Source organism: Delphinapterus leucas, chromosome 4 (genome assembly GCF_059928025.1).
Source record: "Delphinapterus leucas isolate spDelLeu-1000000601 "Yukka" chromosome 4, BTC_Dleu_Yukka2, whole genome shotgun sequence".
Taxonomy (NCBI): Eukaryota; Metazoa; Chordata; class Mammalia; order Artiodactyla; family Monodontidae; genus Delphinapterus; species Delphinapterus leucas.
In genome coordinates, this window is record NC_143132.1 from 142,752,296 (window position 1) to 142,773,004 (window position 20,709).

Genomic DNA, 20,709 nt, shown 5'->3' on the forward strand with positions numbered 1-20,709 from the left:
AGGGACTTTGCCAAGAAAATTCGAGTTTGGATGGTCATCTTTTCCCTTTTACATGATTGCTGAAATCCCCCTTATTTCGATAATCACTCAGACGAATTCTGTAATTTTTGGAATCCGTCTCCTTGAAGTTTCTCTGATGCTTATCTTGAAAATTTATAGTATTTCCAAAGCATTCCAGAAATCAAGGAAACTCTCCTGACAAGAGGAGACTGCAGGGGACTTCCCTGGTGTTCCAGTGGTTGAGACTTCACCTTCCAGTGCAGGGGGTGCCAGTTCGATCCCTGGTCGGGGAGCTAAGATCCCACATACCTCGCTGCCAAAAAACCAAAACTTAAAAAAAAAAACAGAAGCGATATTGTAACAAATTAAATAAAGACCTAAAAAAAGTTTTTTAAAAAAAGAGAGACTGTGTTAATACCAAATCCAAAAATGTGAAGATTTTTGCTTATTCGAGTGAGTGGTGGTTTTGAATAAGGCAAAATCTATAATCTTAGTAAATATTACACACTATTATTAAAGAAGCAAAAAGGAATTGTGCTGGAGTTAATTAAGGCTTTAAGAAATGCCTGCTTTTATTGGCAAAAAAAAATTTTTGTTGCAAGAAGAAAACTAAAAATTAAGAGGATGTTTGGCAGCAATATTGATATGCTAATGGAAAAACACGCAAATTTAGAGAAAAACTAATCAGCAAAGACATTACTAATGGAAATGTACAGGAAAATGGCTAATGCTGTATGCAAACCTGATATCTACAAAATTAAGAAAAAACAGTGCTGTTTTCATAATTGTAACTTGAGAGTCAGATCGTCTCTAACTAAGCTTTGCTACAGGAAGATACTGACATACTTGCTGGGTGCTAGGTGCGTTAATTCACACAGACACATACACACACATAAACACATATATACGTGTCTTCATGTATATATGTATGCAATTATTATTGTATCCCTAGGGTACTAAGATTTCAAGTCTCCCAGTCTCATGGGATGGGGTCCAGGTGGTAACCTCCTTAAAAGCAAAGCAGGCAGGCAAAGGCTTATTTCTTAGGTAAACAGCCTCTGAATTTGATGGACATGAAGTGGTAACTCTTGACAAATTAACTTGATAAATATAATTTTTGCTCTGCAGATAGGCATATATCTTCTGAGCAATTCCTTTTCCTTGTTTTGCCCTCTAAACTTAAAGATAGGCATTTAACTACCTCCGGGCCCCAGGCTAGTAATTTAAATGAGTGAAGTGGTTTAGGTGTCAGACACTAAGGAGTGGTAGCGATTGAGGGGAAAACAAAAAACTGGAGAACTAAGCTTATAGAGACAGATAATTCTCATTTCCAGTAGAAAAATTCAAGGCCAAAAGGAGCCCCTGGTGTTGCCAGATCTTCTGATTTTATAAAGTAAGCTGGGAATATGAACTTTCATATGAAATCTCCCCAAATTGAAAAATGGTGAATCAGTCCACTTAGGTTTAAAGCCACTCCATCATAAAGTTTTCTCCTCTCATTCTCATCCTCCTTGGTTGATATCTAAATTCCAGGAGTACGTGAAGGGTCATGGCATGGGGAGAGGATTCTCATCCCAGTGTTCAGATGCTGTGCTCCCTGGCCTTGGCCGATATATACAACTGCATCATGTTTTCAGGGACGAACAGCCCTCTGCGTTGTCATCTGTGGCTAAGAATGCGAATGAATAGTGTGGCTTTTTTTTTTTTTTTTTTCCAGAGAGCTTCCAAACAGTTAATCTGCTTTTGCTTCATTTCTGACTTTTCTTCCTCTCTGGCCAGCCTGTGTGATTGCTATCTAATTTGGGCTGGTAAGAGTAACTAACTGACCACATGTCCTTTTGTAACTCTACTTTGGGTCAGGGTCTTGGAATATGATAAAGATATAGGTTCTTAATACTCCAAAGTGTTGATTTTCTTAAAGGTATTACCTGTTTGCCTTGGAATTACAATATCTTTTTAAAAGTTCTTGTCAATTTCTTTTTTCATTTTTATAGTAGCAACCGTGTCCTGAGGACAACGTGGGTCATTGCTTTAGAAGCTATTCTGGGAGGCGATATTGATTGCTACATGAAAATATTATCCCAACTCATTAGCTATCATTATAATGATTTTATTTTACCTTAGAAATTCAAATATTTTGTTAATAATTGATAGTCACCTGTGAGTCTAATGAAAGAAGAGCAACTTGGTTCAAATAAATATCTTATTGGAGTTGACAACAGAAATATAAACAAGAAACCAATTAGTGAATGTTAATTGTCCCTCCTTGATATCTGCACCTTAGGTTTTACTCCATTTTTTAGATATACTATATCTATAAAAGGTCTTCCTCTGGAATGTAGCTTTTTGGGGGTATATCCCTATATAAAGAAAAATATCCCCACTATGATGACATTCGGAGAGTTACACTTTACCTGTTACCCCCAACTTTAAGCATTAACATCTTTAAAAAAGGCAATTGTTAACTTTTGTCATTGGTTGGAATCAATAAAAGTTTTAAAGGCAACAGCCAATAATTGAAAGTACTTTAGCTGTTACTCTGGTTGGGTGGAGGGAGATTGTCATTATTCAGGGTTAAATCTACCTTCCTTTAGGTCAGAATTCTTGCCTGGGAACTTCTCTACCAGCTGGAGGTAGCATTGGGGGTTTTCAGAACTAAAACAGGATTCACCGCTCAGAAACACAGAGACAGAGGGATGAATTAATGTAGAGCCTGTAAGAAGGAACTGAGCCCAACTGCTGGAAGAACAAAAAGGAGGAAGAAATTCAAAATGGTCATTGCTTGGGTCAATGGTCAATATCAAGAACACTCAGCCAAAAGGTCAGGTGCTGGGAAGAAATTACAGCCAAAGTTAAGTCAGAGCCATAAGAAGTAGCAGGACATATACATACTACTATATTTAAAATAGATAATCAATAAGGACCTACTGTATATCACAGGGAACCCTGCTCAATATTCTGTAATAACCTACCTGGGAAAAGAATTTGAAAAAGAATAGATATATGTATAACTGAATCACATTGATGTACAACTGAAACTAACACAACATTGTAAATCAACTATAGTCCAATATAAAATTAAATTTTAAAAAATAATAAATAAATAAAATGCTGAAAAAATAATGAAATGAAAAGCTGTACACTTAAGATGTGTACATTTTATGTAAGCTGTAGCTCTATAAAAAATTAAAACCAGTAAATAAAAAAAAAGAAGTAGTGGGAAAGGGGAAATTTAAAGAACCACCTTGAGCTCTATTTCAGTTTGGGCTTCTTTGAAAGCAGAGGCAAAACAAAGAGTTGGATATAAGTCATTTATTTGGGAAGTGGTCCCAGGAAGCAGGGATGAGGGACCAGGGAAAGCAAGATGGGAACTAGCTAAAGTAGTAAGACTATACCTTACTGAGCTGTATATTGCTGTGAGCAATCGGGGCTCAGTTCAGCTGGGGAATTGTGAGCAGCTATGTAGAAAGCTTCTCAGAATTGTTCCTCCAAGGGCAAAAAGGCAAACACCCACTAACACCCACCCCTCATTGGTTGAGAGATTGTGCTAGGAATGTTACCTCCCCTCACTTCCAGGGAGCATCTGCATGCCTTTTGAGCATCCATTCCTGCCTTCAGGTAAAGCCCTAGGACAGGAAAAGCAGAGACGTGCTGAGTTGGTGGACTGAGGTGGGTTGTCACCAACATGCACACAATTGCCCATCACGGCTGCATGGATTAAGAGTTGGGCTGAGAGGATGTGACACAGGACACAAAAAATGTCTGATGCCAGCATCACGTAGCTCTTGGGTCTTACCCTGATAAAATGGCAGGTTTGTGGTGTGTGGTTAAAAAGTCAAAGGAAGTGACGTGAAGAAAGCCTCCCAATCCACTTGTACCCTTGGTTAATATGATTTTCAATGTTATGCTCTCAAGCAACCTCATATTTAGATGACACAATGGGCTCCCCTCCAGTATGACTTTTCCTGTTACTGTCTCACATCAGATGATGAAAGTCTTTCATGATGTCCCAACCCAAAAAAGAAAGTTAGAATAACTGCTCAGAATCTGGTCACTTTCCAAATCTTGATCCAGTAGTTTGCATATCTCAAAAATCCTTCTTTGCTTTTCCCCCGTAACTAACTAGCTACATGCCAGAGTTGTTAGTCTCTGCCTCTCGTGTTATCTTCTTGGCCTCTCTTAGGACAGATTACATCTTCTTCTTTTTCAAAGCCTCATCTCTCTAGAATTTTTCAACTCTGTCATTTCCTCCCAATCTATCTTGAGAAGGCTTGTTCAATCCCTCTTTGACAAATGTCCTCATTTCTTCATCTATGTAATTCTAGCATTTCTGCCTTGAACCTCTCCCAGAACCTAGTCTTTAATTCTAACCCATGACTAGGCCATTTTCTGGTCATCATTTCTATAGGTGTTGAATTGTAAAAATGTAATTGAGTAACTGAACCATCCAACTAAACGTGTTGACTGTAACTCATGCAAACATAGAGTTTCTATGATTCTGAACTAGTTACCCTACCAAGTTTGTCAGAGTTGGACATATTTTCCCAATTATTTGTATTTTTCTATTTTCTCATATCCAAAGGGTAAGAGAATATGTTTTTGTTTAGCTATTTTTTTCTATAAATAAAACTTATATTGGAACTCCTTTTTTTTCTCTTTAAACAGTTCCATTGCCCCCCCCCTCTTAAAAGCATGACTAACTTTTAAATTTTACTACTGAATACCTTATTGAGTGACTCTTTTCAAACTTGATTTGAAGAAACTTAAACAAATAGTATATACCGAGTAAGAGTAAGAAACTCAAAGAAAAAGGAAACCAGGCCTGAGGGGAGATGAGAGAAGTGATAAAATTGGGCATAAATATCAATACGACCCTAATGAAAGAGCAAATCTGGATGAGCTGTCTAGCATATCTCATAAAGAAAGCCCGATGATTGGCTTATCTCCTGTATTATTAGAAAGAAGAAGGCAAATTAAGTGTTTAGGGGAAACATTTTTTTCTGACACTAAGTTCTAGTAAATGCATGGGACCTGACCCAGGCTGAAAAACTGGCATGATAAATAGCATCATGACTTAACATTAAATCAGTGTGGAGAAACAAAGAGCAAATAGTCTGGTGTTCAGATAGAGCGATCCCTTGGTTTAAATTCATCCTCACACAGAATTTAGAAAAATGTTAGAAGTGTGATGTAACATCTACTTTTAATTTTCTTCCATTTAAAGCAGAATAGTACAAGCTTATTTAAAAAATAAGAAATCATTACAAATTTAAACTTCATTCCTCCTGGTATCTACTTACATCACCATTGATGTTTGATATGTATCCATTTCTTCAGCTCATCTTCAATTTTTTTTTCCTCTCTCCCTAGTCCCTTACACATATGTATACATAAAGCTTTTACTTTTAAAATATCATATGATACACATTCTTTAATTTGCTTTATTTACACAATGTATTATTTCTCTTTTATACTCTATTTTCCAACAACATTTTTTTTTCTGGTGCAGCTTTTGATAGGATTTGGAGGGAAAAAAGTGAAAATGAACTAAGAGTTGTATAAGTGGAAAAAAGCATGGGCTTTAGAGTCTGATCAGATGCTAATTATGGCCTCCCTTGACACAAATTGGGTGATCTTGGACAAATAAGCTTTTTAAGCCTCGGTTTCCTCATCTGTAAAGTGGGGATGGTAATAGTATACAACCTCTCTTGTAGTATGTTCAGCAAGATTAAATGAAATATGCATATGAAGTGCTAAGAATGATATCTGTGGAAAGAAAGCACTCATTTAAGGACTTGCAATGTTGTCCAAGAGAAGCACTGAGCTTTAGAAACCCAATTAGTTGATGGTAGAGAGGACGGTCCATTGAAAAAATTAAAAGCGCACTCCACTTCTACACAGGTTCTCACAAGGGTTCTGCAGGTAAGGCGCCATTTCATTCTGGAAGGATATTTGGATTTTCTCCAGTGCCTTTACAAGAGCTTGACTGAGAGACCAGCACTCTAGACCACCAAGTATGGTACAAATAGTTTTGTAATGGACAGGCTTCAGAGATGTTGTTAGCAGTTATCAACCTCACTCTAAAAGAAGTCTCAAAATGGTCCTATGGAAGTGCTAGTCACAATTGAGAAAATTTTTTCACAAAGATGATCCTGGTTGACCCTACAAAGGCTCTGTAAAGTATGAATTATTTATATGATGATTCTTATTTTACAGAGGAAGAAAGGGAGGTATGGAGTAATCTGATACTTGAGCGAGGACACAGAGCTAGTCCAAACAAGATCTGGAATTCAAACCTGGAAATCTATAAAACAGTAAAAACCTATGGCCATGTCATTATGCTATGGAGAATTTGAATGATAATGTCAGGCTAATGTGACTTTTTAAAGTCACGATGTATTTCAGAGTGAAATTGATCAGCAGGTAGATTAGTTGGTACACATGAAGAACTCCAAAGTAAAGATCTAAGCAAATCAAATCCTAAAATACGTATTTGTCAGTCTGAAACTTTTTGATGATTTACATTTTCACACGTGAATTTAGCATGTTTTTCGACTCTGAGGATACAGAGGTCAGTAAGATATTCAGTGGCTTGTCGAGACTGTCAGCTCATTGAATTCTGTGGTCTCTGCTTTGGGTAGTTCATGCTGGTATAGAAGGCAACAGTTTCCAAAGTGGTCCCAGTGAGAGTGTGTCCTTCCTGGCTGTTTGCAAGTGCAATTCCAGGTGTTGATTTTTCATCCAGTTGTCCCTTGCTAGTTTGGTGTTGTGTTGCCCTAGAGAGGGTTTCTCTGTATGATATCCATGGAAGACAGGATCAGTAGACAGTTGGACATTTTCTTAGGTCGCATTGCTATTGGAATTCCCTTCTCCAAGTGCTTCTTTAGTCTGACTGTGTTTTAACTCAATGCAAAATATACCTCACACCGGGCTTCCCTGGTGGCGCAGTGGCTGAGCGTCCGCCTGCCGATGCAGGGGACACGGGTTCGTGCCCCGGTCCGGGAAGATCCCACATGCCACGGAGCGGCTGGGCCCATGAGCCATGGCCGCTGAGCCTGCGCGTCCGGAGCCTGTGCTCCGCAACGGGAGAGGCTACAACAGTGAGAGGCCCGCGTACCGCAAAAAAAAAAAATATATATATATATATATATATATATATATATACACACCTCACACCAATGAACTGGGAAGTGCAGGGATCCGGAGTAGAGAGCACCTCTGGAAATGTGCTCCTTCCTCCTTCTTTCCTTCTCTACTTCCCTCTCTCCTCTCTCCTCTTTACTTTCCCTCCCTCTCTCCCTCTATTCCATTCCACTCCAGTTAACTCTAGTCTAACTTCTCTCCTCCCTTGCAATCTCCCTCCCTCCCTCTCTTCACCCCCTCCTCTCCCCTCTCCTCTCCTCCTGTCCCACTCTTTGCAACCACGCCCCCTTCTTCTCTTTCTCTTACTGAAACACACACACACACACATACACACACCCTTAACTTTTCCTTAAGACCTCAGATCAAACTTGCTGGAAGTGCTTAGGGCTAAATTAAAAGTGAATAAACGTTTCCTTTCCTGAGAACTTTAACTTTTACTTTGCAGTTTAATTTAGTTCCTGAATGTTAAAGACGGCATATTTGATATCTGTAAATCGGTCTGTACACGTCTGTGCATGTGAATATATATACATGAGCAAAGTGGAAAAAAAAAAAAAAAAAAGAAAAAATCTCCCAAACTTCTGCTTTGACTGCAAGATTAGAGGTTCTAACTTCTTGATTATTCCTTAACAAGAACATTTTAGAGAAATCAGTATCTTTTGTCCTCATTCCATATAGATTACTGCAGTTTGCAGACAGCCCTTTTTGCATATTATGTAAATAGAAAGTTACATTAACAACACTGTAGGTAATGTAGGAACATTTTTTTTAATTTCTCTTTTTTTCTTGTAGAAAGAGCTTCTGATTAAGAGCCGGGAGTGCTGTTCATCCTTAATTCCTTGCTGACTCCCCAAGTGCTGTCTGGGATGTCTCAACGACTTTCTGGGAAACCATGAGTGCTCCCATTTGCATCCAGCACCCCCAATCCTGAAAAGATCACAACTTGACCCAATGGAAGGCATAGACTTTTGAATATATCCTGCTCTGAGTTGCTTAGGTGAGGGTGAAAGCACTAGCACTGCGGCAGGGGGTGGGTTGTCAAAATGAAATCTAGTACCCAAAGTTAGCATTTTTGTGATCGTTGGGAATCTGAGAGGTGGTAGGAGGAACAGACTTTCAGAGCATTTCAGAGCTTGAGAAATAGGCTCTAACTCCAACAGAGAACAGGAGGGAGTGGGAGAGGGAAAGAGCGCCTTGATGCTCTTTACTGGGTGTCGTTATATATACACAACTAGAGGCAGCGCTTTGGTCCATGCGAGCTGTGAATGGTGCAAAATATTAGAATAATGAAATGCTATTTGATACCTTGATGGCTGATGACCACATTTGATAGGTGCACAGAGAGACACCTAAAGGTATTACAAAATTCACCTCCGAGGACAAGGCAACAAAAGTTACAAAAAGCTTCGTATTAGTGGGGTGACCTTAATTGCTAGTGGAAACAAAACATTCAGCTTGCAAACTCAGTGGGTGGCCCTGGCCCCTGCCTCACCAGAGACGAGAGATAGAGTCCTGCCCCAGGATTGGCTTTCTCAAGGTCCTTGAAAACCATTGTATGCGAGTGATCCACCAGCTTTTCTAAGAATGTGACTTCCACCTTAATGCAAGAAGAAAGTTGCTCTGTAGAGCCCAGTAGAAGTGTGTGATTATAATTCACATTGCTACCAAAAAAATTATACACTCCTATCAGTTTATGAGACTGTCTGACCTTAAGAAGTCATAAAATTTCTCTCCTTGAACAAATAGAGTTTATAATGTTTCTATACTATCAGTGTGGAATGGATTCCTCCATGCTCTTTTTGGAAATGTTTGTCGTGATGGCAAGTGACACAATTTACTTATTATTGTGGCAGAAGTTTAGCGTGATTGAAAGCCATTGAAAGGCATAGCATCTGAATGCCAAACATGACTTGTATCTATAATTCCAGACAATGATTTGGATGCCTGTTGACTTTCTTTCTCACCCACAATGATGTTTTTTCCCCTTTCCACTAAGTGGCACTGTGTTATTTGCATTTTTCTGTTCAGGTCAAAATATCCAAACATTTGGAATGCTGGTCTGAAAACCAGTTTAAAGCTTTGTTGTAAATTTCTGCTTAATAGGTTGGATGGAAAAAAAAAAAGCAGTAATTAAAATTTTATAAGAAAAAAACTTCCACGAAGCTTACTCTTTTCTGTATTTAACTCTTTCCCACTTTTTCTTTCCAACTCCATTAGCCTCCAAATAAGCAACACCATATTATACATGTCAAAGGAAGTTTTATTTAGACTTATAAGGGCTGATCTATTCCCATACTGTTTAAATTAATGTTCAAAAAAGAATTCAAACCACATTCTAACATTTGGACTATGTAAGAAGGAAACAGATTTTCAGGGAAAAAAAAAAGATGTTGTTTTAGCTAGGCAGGATGGGCTGTAGGAATGCAGACACGTGCAGACGGGATTTCTAAATGTGTGTATTATCTGATAAGATCTGGCTGCTCGTGTGTCAATTCAGAAAGTAAATGAGTGTACGAGCAGAATTGCCTTCTTTCCTTCCTTCCTTCCCTCCTTTTTTCTTCCTTCTTTTCTACCTTCCCTCCCTCTCTCCCTCCCTTCCTTCCTTCCCTCCTTCCCCCCTTCTTTCCTTCCTTCCTTCCCACCTTCCTTCCTTTTTATTTTTTCTTCCTCTTATTTTTTCCCTTCTCCTATGCCTCCTTTTCTTCTTGTAACAGCTTGGGATGGACTTCTATCTCAGCCACCTGCAGCCTAAGGCTTGGAAACACTGGCTCTTCACCTAACTGGATACTTTTCAGACCAAATTAGCTCCAGAAATGCAGGGTGACTTTGAAAAAAGAAACTAGAATCTCTGGAAATAGAATGGCCTCCATTTGAATCAGGGTAACATTTTAAGAATTAAGTTCTCATTACCTTCTCCAAGTACAGCATATCACTGACAGGGAGAATGCTTTGGCATCTATACAGTCACCCTACATCAAAAAATAGTCACGGAAAAAAAACATAGTTACTGATTTTGTGTGTGAGTGATCACTTTTAATTTTCAATACAATAGATTTTTCCAGTTTCTCAAGTGCAGCAAAAACACTGCCAAATAAAGAAGCGTAAATGCAACCGTGGAAAGGGTTGTGAGACCAAAATTTTTTGTGTATCTGTGATTTTATGTTTACGCATGTGTGTATGTGTATGTGTGTGTGTATTATAAAGTGAGTTCTGTTTGAAATTAATGAATTACATTTCAATTAGCCAGCTTTTAGCAGCAGTTACTTTCTGTGCTGTGTGTTGGCTTCTATTTGTAACACGTATGGCAGTATATTTTTTCTCATAAACGAAGTGTATTTTCTTGATCAGGAAAAGAAAAGAAATTCATGAGCCAGGAAAATGTCAAAGTCTACCTTTTTAAAAAAGATATCATCTTCTAGAAAATAACACCCCTCTCTCTTCCATGTGCAAAATATCACACACTTGCCTTTGAGACTAGCTAACACTCAAGAAGAGAAGGGGTTTATAGACTTCCTCAGATAAACGGATTACAGGGAGCCCTCGAATGAGGATGAAGCCTGGTTAGGTGGTGGAGAGTCGACATGCATTTCTTGGCAGGTAAGTCCTTTGGGATGATCTTCAAATAGAGAATACTGTATTGGGGATGTTTTTATTTCTTTACAACAGGCTTGTGAAGATTCACAAACCATTAATGAATCCAAAACAGCCTAAGTATCTTATTTAATTTCATTTGAACTAACTTTTCCCAAACTTGTTCTGTCTTGCATCCCTTTTTGCACACCCCATGTACTATTGCAGTCCCTGTGAGCTAGTTTAACAGTCAGCATAAGCTAGGTTATGCTGAGGCAACAAAGAGCCTCCCAACTTTCAGTGGTTTATTTCAATAAAGGTTCATTTCCTGCTCATGCGCCACACCCAGCACATCCTTAGGGACCAGCAGGAGTGTTGCATTCATCGTAGTCACTCATGGACCAAACCTGAAAAAAGAGCTAGCACACAAAGTGGGCCAGTTGCCATGTGAGAGAGAAAAACGAAAACTCTGGAAAATCTCGTACACACATCGACCAGTAAATGCCCTGGATCAGAGGTGACTCACAGCACTTCTGATCACAAGTAATCAGGGAGAACTAGTCAGATGGTTCCATCCAAACACAAAGGGGTGGGAAATGTAAGCCTAACATGTGCCCCAAAGGCAGAGATCCTAAAATAATTTGGGAATAGTACTAATGACTGCCATACCCAGTATTTTTCAGAATACATTTTAAGACTCTCTGGACTATTTTAGATGCTCCAAATCCCATTGTTGTGCATTCTTCCAAGATCAAGAAGTGTTGCACCTGGGAGAAATGGAGGAGAGATTATAATACAAAAGTACATTGAAAATAATTCAATTATGCAAGAAGCACCATTTTACATTTGAGCTTCGTAACAACCCAGTTATATGAGTAGGGTATAGATTTTCTTATGGGAAAATGAGACAAGTGGGATGGCCTTTGTGAGCTGATCTAATATTCAAACAGTCTTTGTAAGTCAGAAGGAAATTTGGGGATACGGGAAATGTGAAAATGTTCAAAATCTGGGACAGCTGGACCAACAAAAATTATCACCACAGTCCAGTTCTACTCTGAATTCTACCAGATTTGTCCAGGACTTATCCAAGTGTTAGGGAGATTACTCAACAGAAACACAATGAGAAGTAAAGCTCACTGACAAAAATATGAAGAAATGAAGATTTGGTGAGATGCCAAGAGGTGACAACTTATTTCATAAGTATCTTGAGAGCTGCTGGCCACCGGAAGCAATGAGCACTGACCCATTAAAGAAAAAATTCATATGGTGCCATTGAAGAGAAAATTTTAACCTATCACTTCAGCCTCTAAAAGGACAGCTAAAAGTAAGAGGAATAAAACAAAAATAATTTCTGCCCTTTTTATGTGCCGTTGTCCTCCTATTAAGGAAAATAAATTCTGATTTACTGCTGTCTGCCTCAGAAAGGTTGGAGGCGCAGAATGACATTTTACGGCATTTGTTTGGGTTTGTCAGTGTGGGTGGGGGACTAGGCTGGGTGACTGGGTGTGCCATGAAAGCCACCAGCAAGCCACAAGCCACCTTGCATTACCCACTCCACGTCCTACCTCACCTCCATCTCCCCCAGCCCCCAAACCTGCCATAATTAGTCTTGCGAGTCTTACATTGCCACAGTCACATGCCTGAGGCATTATCTCCTATCTGTGGTATTACATGCTGTAATCCCACAGCTAAATGTGGTAACCCAAATTTCACAGAGACTCTGCAGCAGGCTTGCTGAGATAACCCATCTCGGTACGTGGAGTGCCAGGTCACACGGAGCCTGTAGGCTTGGAGCACTATGGATGCTTTGTGTAGATGCATCCTACGCACCCTATAGCTTACCCATCCTTCCAGAGATCACAGGAACCCTAAATAGCAAATATGGCATCCTAACTAGAACACCACCTGTTTTGTGCAAGTGTACATGGGCTTCTGCCACCCTGCTGCTTCTCTCTCTCTCTCTTTTTTGGTGTAGAAGAGATAACGTTTAGAGTCCATCTCTGTTGTCTGGCTGACTAAATAGACGTAAAACTGATAGTTCTAGGCTCATTGTCTGTACCCAGCCCAACGGTCCCTATGCCACCTACACAAGAACAGTGACCTACATATATCTCTCACACATGATGCTCTTAAGTATGCTTGCAGGTGCTGGAATCCTAGGCAATAATGATCGTTGCTTGACAAGCCTCTTTGTTCCACATTTCAAAAATTTTTTGTGGCTGTTTGTTGTCAAAAGACATGTATATTTCCTCTCTCTCTCTCTCTCTCTCTCTCTCTCTCTCTCTCTTTCTCTCTCTCTATCTCTCCGCCCCCCACCCCCATTTCTCTGGTGTGAATTGCTTAGAAACATGCCGGTTCTGACATATGCTTTTACCTGAAAATGTATCTACTCCTGCTGCTTTACTGGGCCCCTTAATTACTTGTAAAAAAAATAATAATAAATTGGGCAGGTGTTTGCTCTTCCAGTTGATTAATTGACAATGATTTCAGTACAATTGACGGCAGAAAGCTAGGAAGCTGCCAGTTGGAGCTCAAAGAGGAATACACATTTCTCTACTCAGCCGTGTGAATCAGCTCAAGAGGAGAATTTACAGAAGGCTCAAATTGCCAGCAAAACTATATGTTTTTCATTCTAGGCTTGGAAATCTCGAAGTCCCAGTGTCGAGCTCTATCATATATATAATTTTTTCTTATATATACGTGAAACTCTGGAAATGGTAAAATGAGTTGAGAAATGTTTTTTTCCCCTAAGTGAACAAGGTCACCCAGATCAGTCACTATTACGTGCGGCAAGCAGTGCATTATAGCAGGAACAATGATGTAAAGTTGACCATCCTTTTTCTCTGTGTCGGTGATGGCTTAGTTTTCAATTTACCAGCCTCAGAAGCAGCTGCCGGCAGCCTGAGACGGTCTCTGAGTACTGCACATCCTGAAGTATTAGCAGAGCAAAATTGAGGCCATCCTGTGTTCATTGTTTTATGGCTTCAGAGACAACCACACGAGATTTTCAGAGCAGCGACTAAATCAAAATAAAGAGACCTAAATATTCAGAAGTAGAGAAACAAAACCAAGCACTTCCTTTTGGATTGATATGAAAACTGTCCATGTCTTACAGGGAGTCTAGTGATCTAAAGACGACATGAAATATCATAGATTTTATCATGTTAATTAAGAAGAGTCCTGAGCATAAAGCTTAATTTCAGATGACCAGGTTTCCAGAAGAGAAGTCGTTTGGCTACTAAAATTCTGTATGAAATAAGAAAGTGGTGAACTACGTAGAATGAGTTAGACTCAAGGTTTGGCTGGAGTTCAGGCCGTATTTTTATGTTGATCCTTAGAACTCATTCATTCACTCTATTTTTATTTTACAGCTGGGCTTGTAAGCATGAATAATGTAGATACACAAGTAGCATAGAAAGTGAGTGTAGCCAGGAGATAGCAAGAGAGAGAAAGATGAGTCCATATTTCCTGAAAACAACTCCAAATAAGAAAGATATTTTCATGCTTTTTTTTTAAAGACAATAGCAAATAAAGAAGGCTTACCAGCAAAGTATATCAACTCAAAGTACCCCTTGAAACATTTTTTTCTAAACATAGATGTTCGGAGACTACCTTACAGGGAATTACCTTGGGCATTTTATGGTATTTTTTTTTTACTGATCAAATTTATAAGAGGAAAATAATGACATTCCAGAAAATAATGACATTCCAGGGAAATTATGACCTCCTGTCACCTTTCAAAAACTCCTCAACATATGAGTGAGATTCAAAATATTTTAAAGGAACATTTCAACAAAACTAGCAAGTGGTTTCAGAAAGAATGAATATATGAATTCACTCTTAAATGTTTGCAGAAAGGAATTATATTCTCTTTGATGAAAATGATAAGGTATAGAGATTTTAAATATTGTGCATTTTTCAGCCGAGGGCTCTGAGTCACGTCTTCCTTCTCCGAGACTCCTTTCTTTGGCTATAAAACTTGCTCTTGTTATTTTGATAGTCTGATTTGCCAAGCAGATAAAGGGTTCAAAACTTCTAACTTGTCCTTTCACAAGAAAGAATTTAAAAAACACAGAAACTTTAGGTTGAAAGCGCTTTTTAGAGAGAGTATGCATTCCCTTCCCTTGCTCCGAGGGAAAAAATCCTCTTCTCACACATGCACCTTACTGAAGGATTTGCATGGTCAACTTCTTTTCAGCTCTCAAAATTGGGATTGGATGTGCATTTTCTCTGAAGATTTTATAAGCCACCCTCTTTGCTACTGTTAACACTGGGGAAGTAAAGCAGTTTGCTGTAAGTTTCGAGGATCCTTGGGCACTAGGCCTCTGCACCTGACTCCAATGATGTATTTTTAGCATTAAAACTTTCCTAAGAAAATGGCAGCAACCTCCAAACTCTGGCAGTTAAAAAAAAAAAAGACAATGTGTTTTATATAGGTGAATTCATCGAATTGCCCCAAGAAAACACACACAATGACCACTAGCACAACTTCCCAAAAATAGTACAAATCAAATTTTAAAAGGGATAGAGAACTTGATGCTTGAGCACTTCATGTAGAATATACAGGCTTCCTTTTCATAAAATTCTCCATTTCCCAAGTTCTACCTAAACACCTTGATTGCTTTATGGATTAAACTGTGTGTATTCAATGCCTGCTCAGGATAGGCTGTGAATCAGGGAAGACACAAAGCATATGGGCATATCCCAGCTGTAAAATTGCACATTCTACCATAAGTGAGCAATCCAGACTACCTACTGCATCTCCTTCTACCAAAATATTGTGTTTTCCCTCCCAATAAAGATGTTTTATAATGGCAATAAGGTGCCGTAACTCACGGAGTTTCTGCTGCATACTTGCTCTCTGTGTCCTGTAATTCCCACTCTATTGTGAGAGCATATGTTGTAACTCTGTCATGAATTATTATTTGGCGATTCCACGTTGGAATTTGCACTCGGAAGGCAGTTTCTCCACCCCCACTGCAAAGATTCCAGTTCATTCATAGACGGTCCATATTGTCTAATGTCTTTCATGTTGTAAAACGATTCCTTAGGTACTGTATCCAGGGGCTTGGTCTCCTATATTCTCAATTAGCACAACCATCCTGAACTTACATAGGTACCTAAGGTGCTGTGCCTCTTCATTTTGAAATCACCATTTGTGTGTGCTACATTCGAGAAGACAAGTCACGCAATAATAAGCAAACCCAATAGCAAAACATTTCAGGGGGCAGTGATAAAAATCTCACTGGCACAAATCAGGGGCAAAGTCACCTGTTTTTTAACGCATTGCCTCTACCTTTTTTCCCAGCTAGTAAATTTAGAGGCTGGAGAGTAACGAAATGCATTTTGTTAAAAGAAAATGTCTTTGTGATTCTGACTTTCATCAACGAGATTCCAAACTCTTTTCCTGTGGGTCGTCTTCTTCCAGATGAATATTTATTGGGCATCTCCTGTACTGGAGGCTGTTCCTACTGGCTCATAAGAGTTGACTGGGCACATCCCTTCTCAACTGCACATTTAGCAGATGACTCATCGTTAAGTTGAAATAAGCCATTGCGAGAGTATTTACACCATGGGAATCAACAAACACCACAAATCAGGGCTTTCCTGGGGGATGATAGGGGTTAGTTGCTAAACAGTTACCAGCATCTTACTGCCTCCTACCAGTAAGTAAGGCATTATACAGATGCCGAAGGTACTGTGTATAGGAGCCTTACAACAAAAGTGTCTAAACTCTAGTTGCAAAAGTAATGTATAAGACATGGTAAGAGCAGTTAAAATTATTAGCAGAAAAGATGTTAAGTTGGGAGTGTAACTTACTGGTTAAGGAACTAGGCTTTGTTCAGTTTGGGTAGGTCCTCTTACAATTAAGTATAGTTAAATATCCTTCAACAACTCACTTCTCTAAACCTCAATTTAGTCCACTGGAAAATGATAATAATAAAAGTTAGCCTCCTTACATAGTTATTTTGGAATTAATTGAGATAAGGAATGAATGAAGGTACCAGGGCTCGTATCAGAGCCCAATATATTTTAGCCAATATTATTAAGGACAAGCAGTTGAAAAATTACCAACCTTATCTTAGTTGTAGTTACTTGTTTACTTCATTCCAATCAGACCTCTTTTTTTTTTTTTTTGCGGTACGCGGGCCTCTCACTGTTGTGGCCTCTCCCGTTGCAGAGCACAGGCTCAGCGGCCATGGCTCACGGGTCCAGCCGCTCCGCGGCATGTGGGATCTTCCCGGACTGGGGCATGAACTCGTGTCCCCTGCATCGGCAGGCGGACTCAACCACTGCACCACCAGGGAAGCCCCAGACCTCTTTTTTATTGTCCTCACACATACCAAGTTCCTGACTCTAAGCCTTTGCAACGCCCCTTCCTGCTCTCTGAAAAATCTCTCCCTGGATCTTTGCCTGGTTGCCTCCTTCACATCCTTCTGGGCCCAGTTCAGATGTTACCTTTGCAAAGAGGACTTTCTAGGTCACTCTTCCTCGGCTCACATTCCTCCCATCCTCCATCTACTCACTGTGTTCCAGATTTCCTCTCCTATATCCCTGCAGAACTTGTCATCATTAGAAGTTTCTGCTTTATTGGTGACATGTTTATTAACTCTCTTTCTTGCTGAATCTAAGATCTGTGAGAGCAGTAGCTCTGCTTGCCCTTTTCAGCACTTAATCCCGAGGCCCAGGAATGGTGCCTGGCATGTGGTAGGCAGGCAATAAATATTGGTGAATTATGAATAAATAAATGGTGACTTTGGAGCCAGAAAAGTTAATTTGCTACTTAGGTGGAGCAGATAGATCTACAATTCTATTTTTAGTCCAATTAAGGACTGTTTTTGATAATAAAATAGAAATATTTATGGATCCACAGGAGGGAGAGAAGTTCATTAATGCTCTGGATAAGTAACAGAATGAGCAGCAGAAAATCTATTGACAGATTTAATCAGGAAATTGTGAAAACAACCAGATATAGCTGATTTTGCAAGACATGGAAAGATTAGGTTCAGAATAACTTGACTGGGTGAATTTGAAAAAATTTTCTTGCCCTACACGCAGCTAAAATTTATTTATTTATGTGATCTTAGCATAATGACTGGAAATAAGAAAGCAGAATTTAAATTCCCAATCATTAACCACCCTGAGTATTATAATTTGGGCTGGTAGGAAAGATATAGTATGAACTAGCCTTCATGGCTCTTCATATGCAAGAGTTTCCATAGACTTTCATGCAGGTGTATGAGTGAGACTTTTCTCACCCTCATCATATTTGTCTGAGCCTGTGAGGAGGGAGAAAAGTGGGCACTGCAGAGAGAAAGACAAAATAAACCTTTCTGAATAAATACTTTTAATTTTTGTGGTATCAAGTAATGACTTAAGCATTTCTATGTGAGTTGATATTTTCTAAAGAGCATGAGAGGTTTGGAGAGCTTTAAAAAAAAATCATTCTAAACGTGAAGGACATTAATTAATAGAAAAAATATTTCCTACACGATACACTCATACAGTAGAACTAGGAAGGGTGTTATGAAGGAAGAAATAGAATTTTAGCATAGACATGTGTTTCTTGCCTTATTGGGGAAAAGACAGTTTATAAGTGGAAAAGAGAATTTAAATGCAAAGTACATGAGGTAGAGTGCTTTATATTATATCTGGATTAAATGGGCAAAGTCCAATTTATTTATTTATTTTTTAATTTTTTTTTGTGGTACGCGGGCCTCTCACTGCTGCGGCCTCTCCCGTTGCGGAGCACAGGCTTCGGACGCTCAGGCTCAGCGGCCATGGCTCACGGGCCCAGCCACTCAGCGACATGTGGGATCCTCCCGGACCGGGGCCCGAACCCGTGTCCCCTGCATCGGCAGGAGGACTCTCAACCACTGCGCCACCAGAGAAGCCCAGTCCAATTTATTTTTATTTTTCAGATTAGCTAGGATAGAATAGGGGGTAACATATATAATGTTAGCAGGGTTTTCAATTAAATTGTGAATATATAGTTAGATTGAACATTTGAAAGAATTATGTAAAGTTTTAAATATCAGATGCAGATTTAAAGTCAGTCATTTTATGTACATGTACATATTCAGTCATTCCTCGGTATCCATGGGGGACTGGTTCCAGGACACCACCTCCCATACCAAAATCCTCGGATGCTCAAGTCCATTATATCAAATTGTGTAGTAGTTGCATATAACCTATGCACATCCTCCCATATTCTTTAAATCATCTCTAGATAACTTATAGTACCTAATACAATTTAAATGCCATGTAAGTAGTTGTAAATGCAATGCAAATACTTGCCAGAAAGTAACAACTTTGAGTTTTGCTTTTGGGGACTTTCTGGAATTCTTTTTTTTCTGAATGTTTTCCATCGTGGATGTGGAACCCATGGATACAGAAGGCTGACTGTGTATACACACACACACACACACACACACACATACACATACACACATACACATACATAATCTTCATTATCACCATTTTAGGATGAAAAATTCAGATAGATATATAGCTGTCTAATTCCCATGCAGTCTTTTAGGTCTATTTCACGACCTGCATGCAGAATTTTAAGAAATTAGTTTCAGATTCTTAAAAATATAAAAGCTTTGGCTTCCTCTGCCAAGAATTCCACAATTGTGCTTACATGGTCTAAAATGCAAGCAATTCAGTAGAATGATATTTTATATAAAAAGAAAGAGGCACCAAATTACTGCACATGTAATCTATTATGGACCAAAATGTGTAAGCACACACCACATACAAATTCTTACGCTCACACTTGTACAGAGGCTAATTCTTATCATGGCTAATGTATCACACTATAGCCAGAGATGGATCCTAAATTAGGGTACAACATGGAGAAACAGCATTTAGTAACAATATCTATGTGCTAGAAAGTTCTAGGTGCTATATATTTTTTATGTCATTTAATCTTCATAACAATTTATATTTATAATATATAATATTATAATAGGGTATATAATAATATGTATTATATATATATAATCTGTTTTCTTCTCTCTCTTATCCTCTTATCATATAACATAAGATGTACTGAAAATATATCATAGCATTTAAGTGTTGTTAAATTTACATCATAGTATTTAAATTATGGGATATCAAGGAGAGGAGTAGCCATCATACAGAGGCTTTGCATCCTTTTCTGAGGAAGGAATTAGTATGCTTTTATGTGCACACAGGATAGTTATATCATGTTAGGTGTAAGTAAGACCTTGCTATTGTCTTTACTTGGAGATTAAGGACAGTATAAAGATATGTGTATGGATGCCAAGTTCATGGGGGGTGGACTTGGGATGGCCAGGTTTAATGTGTCAATTTGGCTGGGCCACAATGCTCAGATTTGTGGTCAAATAATCATTCTGGTTGTTTTTGAGAGGGTGTTTTTGAATGAGATTAATATTTCAATCAGTGGACTTAGAGTAAAGCATATTCCTCTCTATAATATGAGTGGGCCTCATTCAGTCAGTTGAAGACCGACTAGAACAAAAGATTGACCTCCTCAAGCAAGAGGAAATTGTGCAGCAGACGGCCTTGGACTTAACCTGCAGCCTGGGGACTCCAGCCTGCCAGCCCATCCTGCAGATTTTGGACTTTCCACCCGCCATAATCACATGAGCCAATTCCCTAAAATAAATAAACCAATCACTCTCTCTGTCTCTGTCTCTCTCTGTCTCTGTCTCTGTCTATGTGTGTATATATATATATATATATATATATATATATATATATATGGGGGAGTGTATACACACACACACACACATATATATATATCCTATTGATTCTATTTCTCTAGATAACTTGACTAAAACACAATTTAGTAAAGAAAGGACTCAGATCTCTATTATATAGATGAGGAAAATGAAGCTCACAGAGGCTTAATTATCCAAGATCATAAGACCAGCAAATTGTGGTGTTAGAATCCGAACCCACGTCTTTCGATGTAAAAGCCAACTTTTTTTGTTGTATCTTCTACAT